At 40.4% G+C, this 11,082-nt stretch overlaps 1 non-coding gene across 1 annotated transcript; it reads left to right on the forward strand.

Annotated features, from left to right (window-relative positions):
* The first annotated feature begins 10,418 nt into the window (after window positions 1-10,418).
* On the forward strand, window positions 10,419-10,611 carry LOC121376622. The gene has a single exon (XR_005958510.1). It is a non-coding gene; the product is annotated as a U2 spliceosomal RNA (small nuclear RNA).
* Window positions 10,612-11,082: the final 471 nt, after the last annotated feature.

Raw genomic sequence — 11,082 nt, forward strand, 5'->3', positions numbered from 1 at the left:
AAGCGACCAACAACCTGTCTATTGTATTTTTATATTCTTTAGGTGGATTTAATAAATTATAAGCATTAAACTCTAATTTAATTTTAATAAAATAATTAACCAGTTTCAGTCTAATTTTGTCATGTTTAGTACATTTTATAAAAAAATTATTAACATCTTCAATTGTATGACATACTAACAAGTTGGGTGACTTATGTATAAACTGAAATGTTATCCGATAGTCTATCGGTTTCCTTAAATATTTAAAATTATTAATAACAAAGGCCATTCCTGTTTTACCAGTGGTTGGGTCTTTCGACCCGTCTGTATAGACCTGAGTCACATCCGGGTAGATTTCTCCAACCACTGCTTGAAATATAATATTTTTAAAATTAGGATTATTAGTTTTAATAATTTCTTCCCTGATATGGTAATGCACTTTTGGGACATTGGTCACCCACGGCAAATCCACCGATGTCTCTATTCTGCTTAGCGGAAGGCCAACAATCCCAAAGTCATTTGCAAACTTATTTAAATATGAAACAATAGATATGTCCCTATCTCTGTTTATATTTACTTTAACAGGTTTAAGGTTGTTAACTGGAGAATCAGGCACAAGGCTACGGATTTTATTAATATATTTCAACCCCTGCCTGATCCTCCTAAGGGCCAATGGCATTACCCCCAGCTCTACCAAGACACTATCATACGGTGTGCAGATAGTTCCCCCAACTATTACTCTGAGAGCCCTACCATACACACTATCCAGTTTTCTCAGCTGAGTCTGGGAAGCACATCCAAAGGCCTGGGCTCCATACTGCAATCTGGACACTATAAATGCCTCAAAGATCATGAGCAGCGTTTTTCTATCAGCACCCCAGGGTGTGCCTCATAATGCCCTAAGTAAATTTATATATATAGTGCAGTTACCAGTCACCTCCGTTATGTGTTCTCCAAAACTAAGATTATGGTCAAAGATTACTCCGAGAAATTTGACCGATTGCACCTGGTTAATAGTAACCTCATTTATTTTAAGTTTTAGATCACAAACGGATTTAAATTGTCTTTTTTTATAAAAAATTATACTTTTAGTTTTAGATTTAGAAATGGTAACACCCCAATCTCTAGACCATAGTGCTAGATTGTTAACATCCAACTGGAGATCCTCTAAAAGGTGGTCATAGTTTTTTCCTACTCTCCAGAAGGCCGTATCGTCTGCAAACAGACCGATACTAAGTTTAGTATTATTACTTTTATTTCTAGTGATGAGTGCCTCTGCCAAATCATTGATAAATATTGCAAATAAGGTGGGCGCTATCACTGAGCCTTGTGGGATACCATTTTCCAAAGTTAGAATGGGGGAAAAACAACTATTAACATTAACAGCGAATGTTCTATCTTCCAAGAATTTTAAAATAAAAGTGAACATCGCTCCTTTAATCCCCATTCGATAAGCTTTTATTAACAAACCACGTCGCCAGACCATGTCGTACGCCTTTTCTATATCCACAAACACTCCTCCCACCTTGTGTCCATTCCGTAAGGCATCTTTTGCCTCGGTTTGAAGACGAACAAGGTGATCTATGGTGGAGTGATGCTTTCTAAAACCACTTTGGAAAATAGACAACGATTTATTTACCTCCAAAAAGTGGATAAGGCGATTATTTACGATGCACTCCATGGTCTTGCAGACGCTTGATGTTAATGATATGGGCCTGTAATTAGTAGGGAGGGAGAGGTCCTTACCCATTTTTGGAAGTGCAAACACTTCTGCGCGTTTCCACTCCAAAGGAAGGCATCCCTCCCTCCATATTAAATTAAATAATTCCAGGAAGAGTTTAAGTGTTCTGGTGGGCATATTTTTGAAAAATATATAACTGAAATTATCTGGGCCAGGAGCTGTGGCCTTTCGACCACCATAAGCACTAATCAATTCCTGTAATGTGAAAGGTGCATTATACGGTAGGTCATCCTTCTCTGAGCAGGGTTCTTGGGGGTTAGGGCTGTTTTTTTTCAATTTTAATTTTTCTAGTTTGAAATTCACTAGTATAATTAGCAGTTGCTGAATTATTTTTAAAAGTAGTTCCTAATAAATTTGCCTTGTCCTGACTAGATCTGCAGGACTTATTATTTTTAAGTAAAACTTTATTATTAGTAGCTTTCCCCTTCACCCTTTTGATCTTTGACCATACCTCGCTAACCTTTGAGTTCTTGTTTAGAGAACCACAGAACTGAGTCCATGAGGCCTGTTTAGTTTTAATAATACTGAGTTTTAATTTATACTTAGCATCCTTAAAATGTTTAATATTGTCCTCAGTATTAGATTTTTGTAAAAGCTTTCGAGCTTTATTTCTTACTTTTTTTAATTTAGTTAATTCCTCAGTCCACCATGGGACTGGGTTAAAATTATTTTTCATAGAATAAATGGGTATAGATTCTTTAGCAATATTGATAATTGAAGACACTAACTTTTCATTAAACTTATCAATATTTTTATCTTTTATGCGCGCATGATCCAATTTGGCACAAAGGTGTCCAAATTTAGACCAGTTTGCTCTATTAAAATTCCATTTATTTTTATACTTAACTTTATCAATCCATATATTTGAAATATTATAAGTAATTTTAATGGGTAGATGATCGCTGCCCAGGTCATCAAGAACCTCCCACTCACAACCCACCGCCATGTTACTAGAGACCAATGTAATGTCCAAACAGGACCAAGTATGGTAGGTGTCTGAAAGAAAAGTAGGGCTTCCATCATTTAAGCAGGCCAACTCAAGTTTTTCAATGATAGTGTCTATAGTACGGCCTTGCAAATTGGTAACTTTTGAACCCCATAATTTATTTTTACAATTAAAATCCCCTAAAATAATTAAATTTTGTGTACAGTTACCAATGGGTGCCAAAAGATTATTTATAGTTAACTTTTTCCCGGAAGCCAATGGATGAATATAATAATTAAATATATTTATATCCCCTGTTTTAGTATGAATAGAGACTCCTACTGCCTCGATACTTGGATGGGCATTAATGATCTCAATTTGCGAGTGGGACATACCATTCCTGACAAAGGTAGCTACCCCACCCCTAATTGTATTGTCATTCGTAAAAAACAGTCCAGTAAAACCTGTAATTTTATATTCTGTAAATAATTTAGTTCTTTTAATTTTATCTGTAATATTTGTAATCCAGGACTCCTGAATGGCAATAACATCTATATCTTTATTTAATTCCAAAAAAATTTTAAGTTCTGGTCCGTTGGTCCGCAGGCCCTTGGCATTCCATTGCAGAATTACTAGGCCCCGATGATCAACCTTCCGATTACTATTGTTATTGTTATTATTATTATTAACTATATGATGTAACGACATGATGAGAAGTGGGGCAATACTAGTTAGAGAAACTATTTAGAGTTAATCCACATCAGCATTTGTCCTGCTCTCAGTAACAATTAGATCCCTGGCTTTATACCATGAAATACTACGTGTTTCAATTGTATCTGAATTAACTTTAATGGCCAGGTGATCATTCAGAACCCTGCACGCATCTCTAGAGGCCTCAATAATATCATCTAAAAAGAATTTGGTGTTCAGGGCTTTTGGAATCTCTCGTGTCAAAAAGATACCTGAAATAACCCTAACCAAATCGAGAGCCGTAATCGGATTATCAGAACTCAACTTATTTGCCCCGGAGGCTGCGCCGGCATAAGAATTGCGATTAGCAGACCGAGTTCCAATGTTTACATTGGAAGACTCAGTCTTACTAGTTGACTTTGCACCAGTTGCCAAAGCGGTGGGGTGCGGTGGTATCGTTTGTCGACCCGCGGGCCGCTCGGAGGGAGGACCCCTAGTCGCCATCAGGCGGAGCGCTCTTTTAAACTCAGGGCACTCCTTGTCATGAGTGCAATGGGGTCCCCGGCAGTTCGCACAAGAAACAGAGTTAGTGCACGGACTGTCGGGGGTCCTCCTGGGGTGAGCCCTCCCACACCTGAAGCAAATGGGGTGCTCCCTCGTTGCTCTGCATTTCCTTTGGGTATGTCCCCACTTTTGGCACTTGGCGCATTTTATTGGTTTACCCTGGTATGGATGGAGGGTGTGTACCACCCCTTTCACCCTTATGGTCCCAACCCCCGGGGGGCGGGCGAGCAGGACATCCAAGTAGCCATTATTCCACACAATCAAGTTTGTAATGGATAGATCTTGTTTGGCTATTCTAACCGACTGGAGAAGAGTTCCCCCTAGAACTCCCCTCAAGTCGGTTTTAACAATCCTCCTAATAGACGAGGTAGGAGGGAGGTTGGCTCTTCCCTGTTGAGTCGACCCTCCTCTGCGAACAGTATGATAGGGGACTGGGTTATCTTGAGTGGCAGGTGGTGGGCGCACTTGGCTCACACACCCTCCCCCTCTAGTAAGCTTAATTTTCTGGTAAAATTGGGAAACTTCACCCGGCACCCCCCGGGGGCCCGGGGCCACAGGTTCCAGCGGGGGAAAAGCATCCACCTCCATAACAGTGGTGTTTAATTTAGTCGGCAGACTTGTATTAGCTTTAGTAGACGCTAATTCCACCCTCCTCTTAGCCCTAACTCGTTTGGCCGCGGGGGGTGGAGAAACGGATTTTGTTTTTATGTAATCCCCAGTGGTGGGGGTTACAGCAAGATTAGAGTCAGGAGAGTTTGCATACCGACGCTTCCTTTTATTGTAGCTTACCTGAGTAAACTCATCGCCAAGGGGGACCTGGGTCTGGATTTCCGCAAGACGACCCTCCCAAAGCGCGTATCCTACCAACGTAGCGGGAGTCACCGCCGAGCCCGGAGTAACAACAACCGAGGTATTGCCCCCCGCAGCTCCGCCGGAACTCACCGAATGCCGCTTCGGGATTTGTCGCTCGCCGGTATTCACTGGTTTGGCAGCCTGGTGTCTACGTGCAGTTTTGACAGCTCGCCCCGAAAAGGAATCGAAACTGTCTCCAACGCTAAGAGCGCGGACGCAATCGTAGCCCTGGGCAATCGGCGTTTCAGCTATCTCAACTCCCATCTCAACACCTTTTCGACTGTCAACAATGACAGTGGCCTTGAGACGGGAGCTGAGGGTTTTGTTCAATATTTTATGGATGGACCCAGCCAAGGCCAAGCTCTGGCTAGGGCCGGGCCCGAAAGTTTTAATATAGCTGTCACTAGACAGCCTATTAGAAATTTTATTGTTATCCCCGTCAGTGGGCTCGGCACTGCACTCCTTGAAAACAACCGGAACCACTTCGCCGCCATCAGGGTGGGGCCTAATGTTGAGGACAGACCCCAGGGCCGCAAAAGGGGCATCACAGCTTGTTCGAATAAAAGTCTGTCCATTAGAAAGCCGAGAAAAGAAAAAGACAGACTTCCTAAACGTTGGAGATTTAGAATTCTTTTGTAGGTCCCTGATAGTATGTTGCAAAAATTCCAACCCATAGGGGGTCGGGTCAAAATCCCCAAACAAAACTCTCCTAAGACCTGAAATTGTTGGAATATCTTTTATTTCATTTATTTGGTTTTTAGCTTTCATTTTTGAACGGTCTACCGGAGTTGGGGAAAAGGCACCACTGAGGGGGGCGAAGTGGTTACTGGTTGGAACGGCATATTGGCTGCCGTTTAAGCTATCAAAATAGCTACTCTCACCTTCCTTTTTTGTTGTTTCTGGTTGTCGCGACCGAGCTACTGGAGTCTTCCTCTGTTCTCCCATCTGGAGTCCCGGGGGTGGCGTCGGTGACCTAGGGGAGGGTAGCTCGGCCGAGAGAGTTGGAGAGTCCGAAGTTGGGGCACTTACCTCGCCCTTGTTTACAACAAACACTGAATCAGTTGTTAAATTTTTATTTTTATTGTAAACACTAGTGTCCGGTCGCTCGCTCCCGACCCCCGAGCTGTCAGACACATAGCAGACCTCCGATCGGGCAGGACTGGCTACAAAAAATTCTTCATTTGTCCGGTCGGTGATTCTGCTGACTTCCAGCTCGTTGTCGAAATCCAACTCACGGGCGAGTTCGTTTCCTTCCGACTGCAAAATCCCCTCCCCCCGGGCAGGCACCCCCCTCACATATCTTTCGACAAAGAAGGGGAGGCCACCATCAGGGAGTGGGGTGTTACGCCTGGCACGCTTAGACGGTGTCGACGACATCGGTGTCGTCTTCTTACCTGCCTTTGTATCCCCCAACGGGTCCCACGTCATTCGGTCTACCCTAGCGAGGCGGGACACGTCGGGGAGGCTTGAAATATCTAAATTATCGGAAGACGAAACCGACTGGTTGGCCTTTTCGGTGGCCAACTCGACCGCTATGGTATTTAAACTCCTGTCCATCTCATTCATGATGCTATCTAGCGCTTTGTGAGACATAGTTGAAACAGGAGCAAAAATTGTATTTTATAAACACGTGTATAACTCGGCTAATATCTGGCAATAAAGGCTAAGGTCATACACGTGGTAAACAATTTGTAAAATAGCCCCGGTAGCTATTTAAAAATTACAAAAACGCACAACAGACTTACAATTATCTTGCGTACAGCTTCGGGTTGATAATATATAAATGTTTAGAGGTTAGAAAGCACTAAATTATAGTAAATAAACAAAAGTTATCAGAGCTTTACAAAACCACCTCCTCGCTGACCGCCATCTTAACAGTTGTCTCCAATATGGATACTTTCTTCTTCACCTTGTTTATACACCGCCATTCACACCGACCGCCATATTGGATTCTGTCGTGTTCTCTGCGGCGACTTTAATTGTATAGACGACGTTACGCTAGACCGGACAGGCTCCAAGAAGCAGGAGCTCAGGGGCACTGTAGGGATTACACAACTAAATAATATCATGACTGAGCACTCACTACATGATGCATACAGATACATATACCCAGATAGGACCTCATACACATATCATAGTAAAGCATACAAAACATACTCTCGCATTGATCGCATTCTAATCTCAGGGCAGTTTCTTACTGGCCTGAAAGAAGCTGGAGTGACGCAGTGTCTTTATACTGATCACAAGCTTGTGTGGGCTGACTTTACTTTCAACAAAAACAATAAAGGACCGGGACTGTGGGCTCTTAATAATAGTGTTTTAAAAGATAGAAATTACGTAAACTTAATAAATGATTTTTGGGTAACTTGGAAAACAAAAAAGGGAAATTACTCTGACCTATTATTATGGTGGGACATGGGTAAAACTAAAATAAAGAATTTAACAACTGATTATTGTAAACAAAAACGTAGGACGGAAAGAACTTATATATATAACTTAAAACAAGATGAAATTTTCTTGACGCAACTTGACGAACGTGGACAGTTAGATGATTACTCAGAATTAATTAATGTACAGAATAAAATTAAAAGTTATGAACAATTACAATTACAGGGTGCTAGAATTAGGGCCAAAGTAGACGAAATTGAACAAGGCGAAAGATGCACGTCTTATTTTGTAAACTTAGAAAAACAAAAAGCCAACAAAAAAATTATGAATTCTTTAATAACTGATGATGGCAAAGTAATTGAAACACCAAATGAAATTCTAAAAGAAACCGCAAACTTTTATAAAACTTTATATACATCGGAAAAGACAGACGTTTCAGCTCAAAATTTTCTTTTAAATAAAATGACAAAGACTTTAGACGACGAAGACCGAGACGCCTGTGAAGGGGAGATAACTCTTGACGAAGTTTCATCAGCTATTAGCTCCTTTGCCAGTGATAAATCGCCTGGATGTGATGGATTGACTGCCGAATTCTACCGCAACTTTTTAGGCTTAATTGGTACTGATCTGGTAGAAGTAATTAATGATGCCTTTTGACAAGAAAAATTAACTTTTACCATGCGCCGTGGTGTCATTGTTTTAATTTGGAAAGGCAACGAAAAACAACTTCTGAAAAACTGGCGACCAATTTCTTTACTTAATTGTGATTACAAAATTATTACAAAAATTTTGGCTAGTAGAATTAGAGATATTTTACCAAAAATAATACACCCCAATCAGAAATGTTCAGTGAAAGGCAGATCAATACATGACGGAGCGTCATTGATAAGAGACCTAATAGAATACGTTAATCGTAATGAATTACCGGGATTAATTTTATCCTTAGATCAAACAAAACCTTACGATAGGGTGGAGTGGGATTTCTTATTTAAAGTACTTAAAAGATTCAATTTCGGACCAAACTTTATTAAAATGATAAAAACTTGTTATACAGATATACAATCCGCCGTTAAAGTAAATGGATACGTTTCCAATTATTTTAATCTCTCCAGGGGTATTAGACAGGGATGCCCGATCAGCACAGTTTTATATATCATGGTGGCGGAAACTTTGGCCGAAGCTGTTCGGGAGGACTTAAAAATTATTGGGATCACTTTACCTAATGGCTTCGTTAGTAAGTAGGTAGGGTATTCGCATGACGGTAACGCAACCTTAGCTGACTTTGACTCTGCAGAGCAACTATTCAAAATCCTTAATATTTATGAACGTGCATCAGGAGCTAAAGTCAATCTTCAGAAAACTATTGGTTTCCTAATGGGTAAACTTAGGTATGAGAAGGACACTCCGCTTGATATAAGATGGACTAATGAAAAAGTTAAAATTTTGGGCTTTCATTTTGGAAATGTTGACGTCTCAGCTGATAACTGGGAACCTAAAATTCAAAAAATTCAAACTATCTTAAACATTTGGAGTAATCGAAATTTAACTTTACATGGTAAAGTAGTTGCAGTAAACTCCCTTGCAACGAGTGGCATTTGGTAGTTATCTAACGTTTAGGAAATTCCCGAAAAATATGCCAAACAAATTGATAAAATGATTTTTGATTTTATTTGGAGTTATAGAAAACATTTTATAGCAAAGGAACAAATTCAACTACCTAAGGAATTAGGTGGGTTGGGGGTAGTAAATATTCGGCTGAAAATTAAAGCGCAACGCATTAAATTTGTAAGTAGACTTTTAAGTTTAGAGGGGGATGGAAATTGGAAAGCTTTAGCAGATCACTTTTTAGGCCTTTACAAAAACTTAAACATTGAAAGACATATATTAAAATGTAAAATCATAAATAATAAAGTAAATTTCGTCTCAGTGCCGAGTATCTACAGGGAAATTTTATTAATATGGAATGACCTTGAACTGACAAGGGACACTGACTGTTATCAGCAAATCATATATGAACCATTACACGACAACCCAACTATATCTAAGAAATTATACAATAATCTACGTAGCGAAGGACTAAATTTAGTCAAAGACATTTGGGACTTGGGTTCGAACGACTTTCTGGACTTCACTGGTTGCTCAACTAGTGCGGCATTTCATTGCCAATTAAAAGACATACAGGACAATTTCCCGTTGACGTTACTATGGACTTTACGGAACGAAGCCCCATATGATGATGACTTAGACGCCATCTTTCGGATCAACGTAGGTGATACGAAAAAGGACGTAACAGACGCGAAGACAAAAGACATTTACACAGCCTTGTTATCTAGAACTTACAAAGATGCATCATTTAAGACCAGGTGGGAAACAGCTTTTAATGTAACCATAAATTGGCAAAACATTTGGAAAACACTAAATTCCGGTCACATCGAAAATCCAGATTATGATTTAATTTATAAAATGATAAGAAACGTAATTGCAGTGAGAAAACATCTATATGATTGGAAGATTGAGCCCACTCCGGAATGCCTTGTGTGTAACGAAGTGGACTCAGTCTTGCACGCCTTTTTTCACTGTAAGAAAACTAAAACATTTATTAAACAATTACAACCGATCTTTAGGAAAATTTTAGGCAATAATTTCCGGTTGAACCCGTACGCCATGTTTTTGGCATAAAACATAAGCCTGGAGACAATGCATCGAAACTAGGAATCTTTCTGTGGAGTAAAGTCATAAGGGTAATTTGGACAACACGTAAATTGTTAGAGGGAGATAAGCCATGTAATGAAATGGCAATGTTTAAGCACTTAGCCTATTCAAGGGTTGAAGCTGAGTATTTCGCTGCCTTAGAGCGGCCAAACAGAAAAGAAACATTCCTGAAACACTGGTGTCTCGGAGGGGTCATTGCCAAGTGCAATGACGCCTTCGACATTACATATCAGTTATGAGAATAATTGGCAAATGCACAAAAATGTAGTTAAATAGATCTGGACCCCCCGGCTTGTAGCTTTGAGGGCCAGGTCCGATAACCAGGTATGACTTTTGTAGATACACATCACTAGCCTATACACCAAACAAATTAAAGAGTACAACAACAAACACATGCACTAATTAAAATGTATATATATAATTAATACAAGCACTTATACTCTCATGTATATTTTTTATTAACACTTCAAGGTGACCTGGTTTAATGTAAATAGGTAGTTTTTTGAAAAATAAATGGGGTACCCGACATGTTCGGGAGTTACCTGAAATATATAAAAAAAAAAAAAAAAATATTCTCGGCCTTTTGGCTAAGATCAAAGTGTAGTATCTGTTCTTATCAGCTTAATATCTGATACGTCCTCCATTGGGGGACATCGATATTAAACTGATTTTTGAAAGGGGGTGAGGTGCCCGGGGCTTGCTCCGCCCTCACCACGGGTTGACCCGGTATTGCAGTCCTTCCGGGAATGGCCCACCACTATTTTAAAAAACCAAAAAGAGTTGAAATATCCAGCCTTTGCGTTGAGAGCGCGGTATATGTGCTCTTACACACCCTACACCCCCCCCTTCCCTTGCCCCGAGCCTCGCTTGGCCAGACCCGCACATTAAAAAAAAAAAAAAAAAAAAAAAAAAAACCAAATGAAAAACAAAAACAAAACATGGCCTCCAAAATTTCATTCATTGACGGATTCGTTGCTAAAACGCGATGTTTCGAAGACATGACGTCGCAGCCACGTTGAAGAAGGTAAAGGAAAGCCAAGCCAAGCCAAGCAATGGGTTCATCTGAAAAGAGTAGTGCCACCGTGGTAGAGACGCGCACAGGTAGAGCTAGAGCGACGAATGAAACGACCGTTTGCTGCGAAATGCGCTGCGCGCGGCGACCTGGAGGCCAAGAGTAAAATTTGCCCAACGAACGCACGCCGAGAGGAAACCTGTCACTCGAGGAAGACCT

Source organism: Gigantopelta aegis, chromosome 6 (assembly GCF_016097555.1).
Source record: "Gigantopelta aegis isolate Gae_Host chromosome 6, Gae_host_genome, whole genome shotgun sequence".
NCBI classification, from domain to species: Eukaryota; Metazoa; Mollusca; class Gastropoda; order Neomphalida; family Peltospiridae; genus Gigantopelta; species Gigantopelta aegis.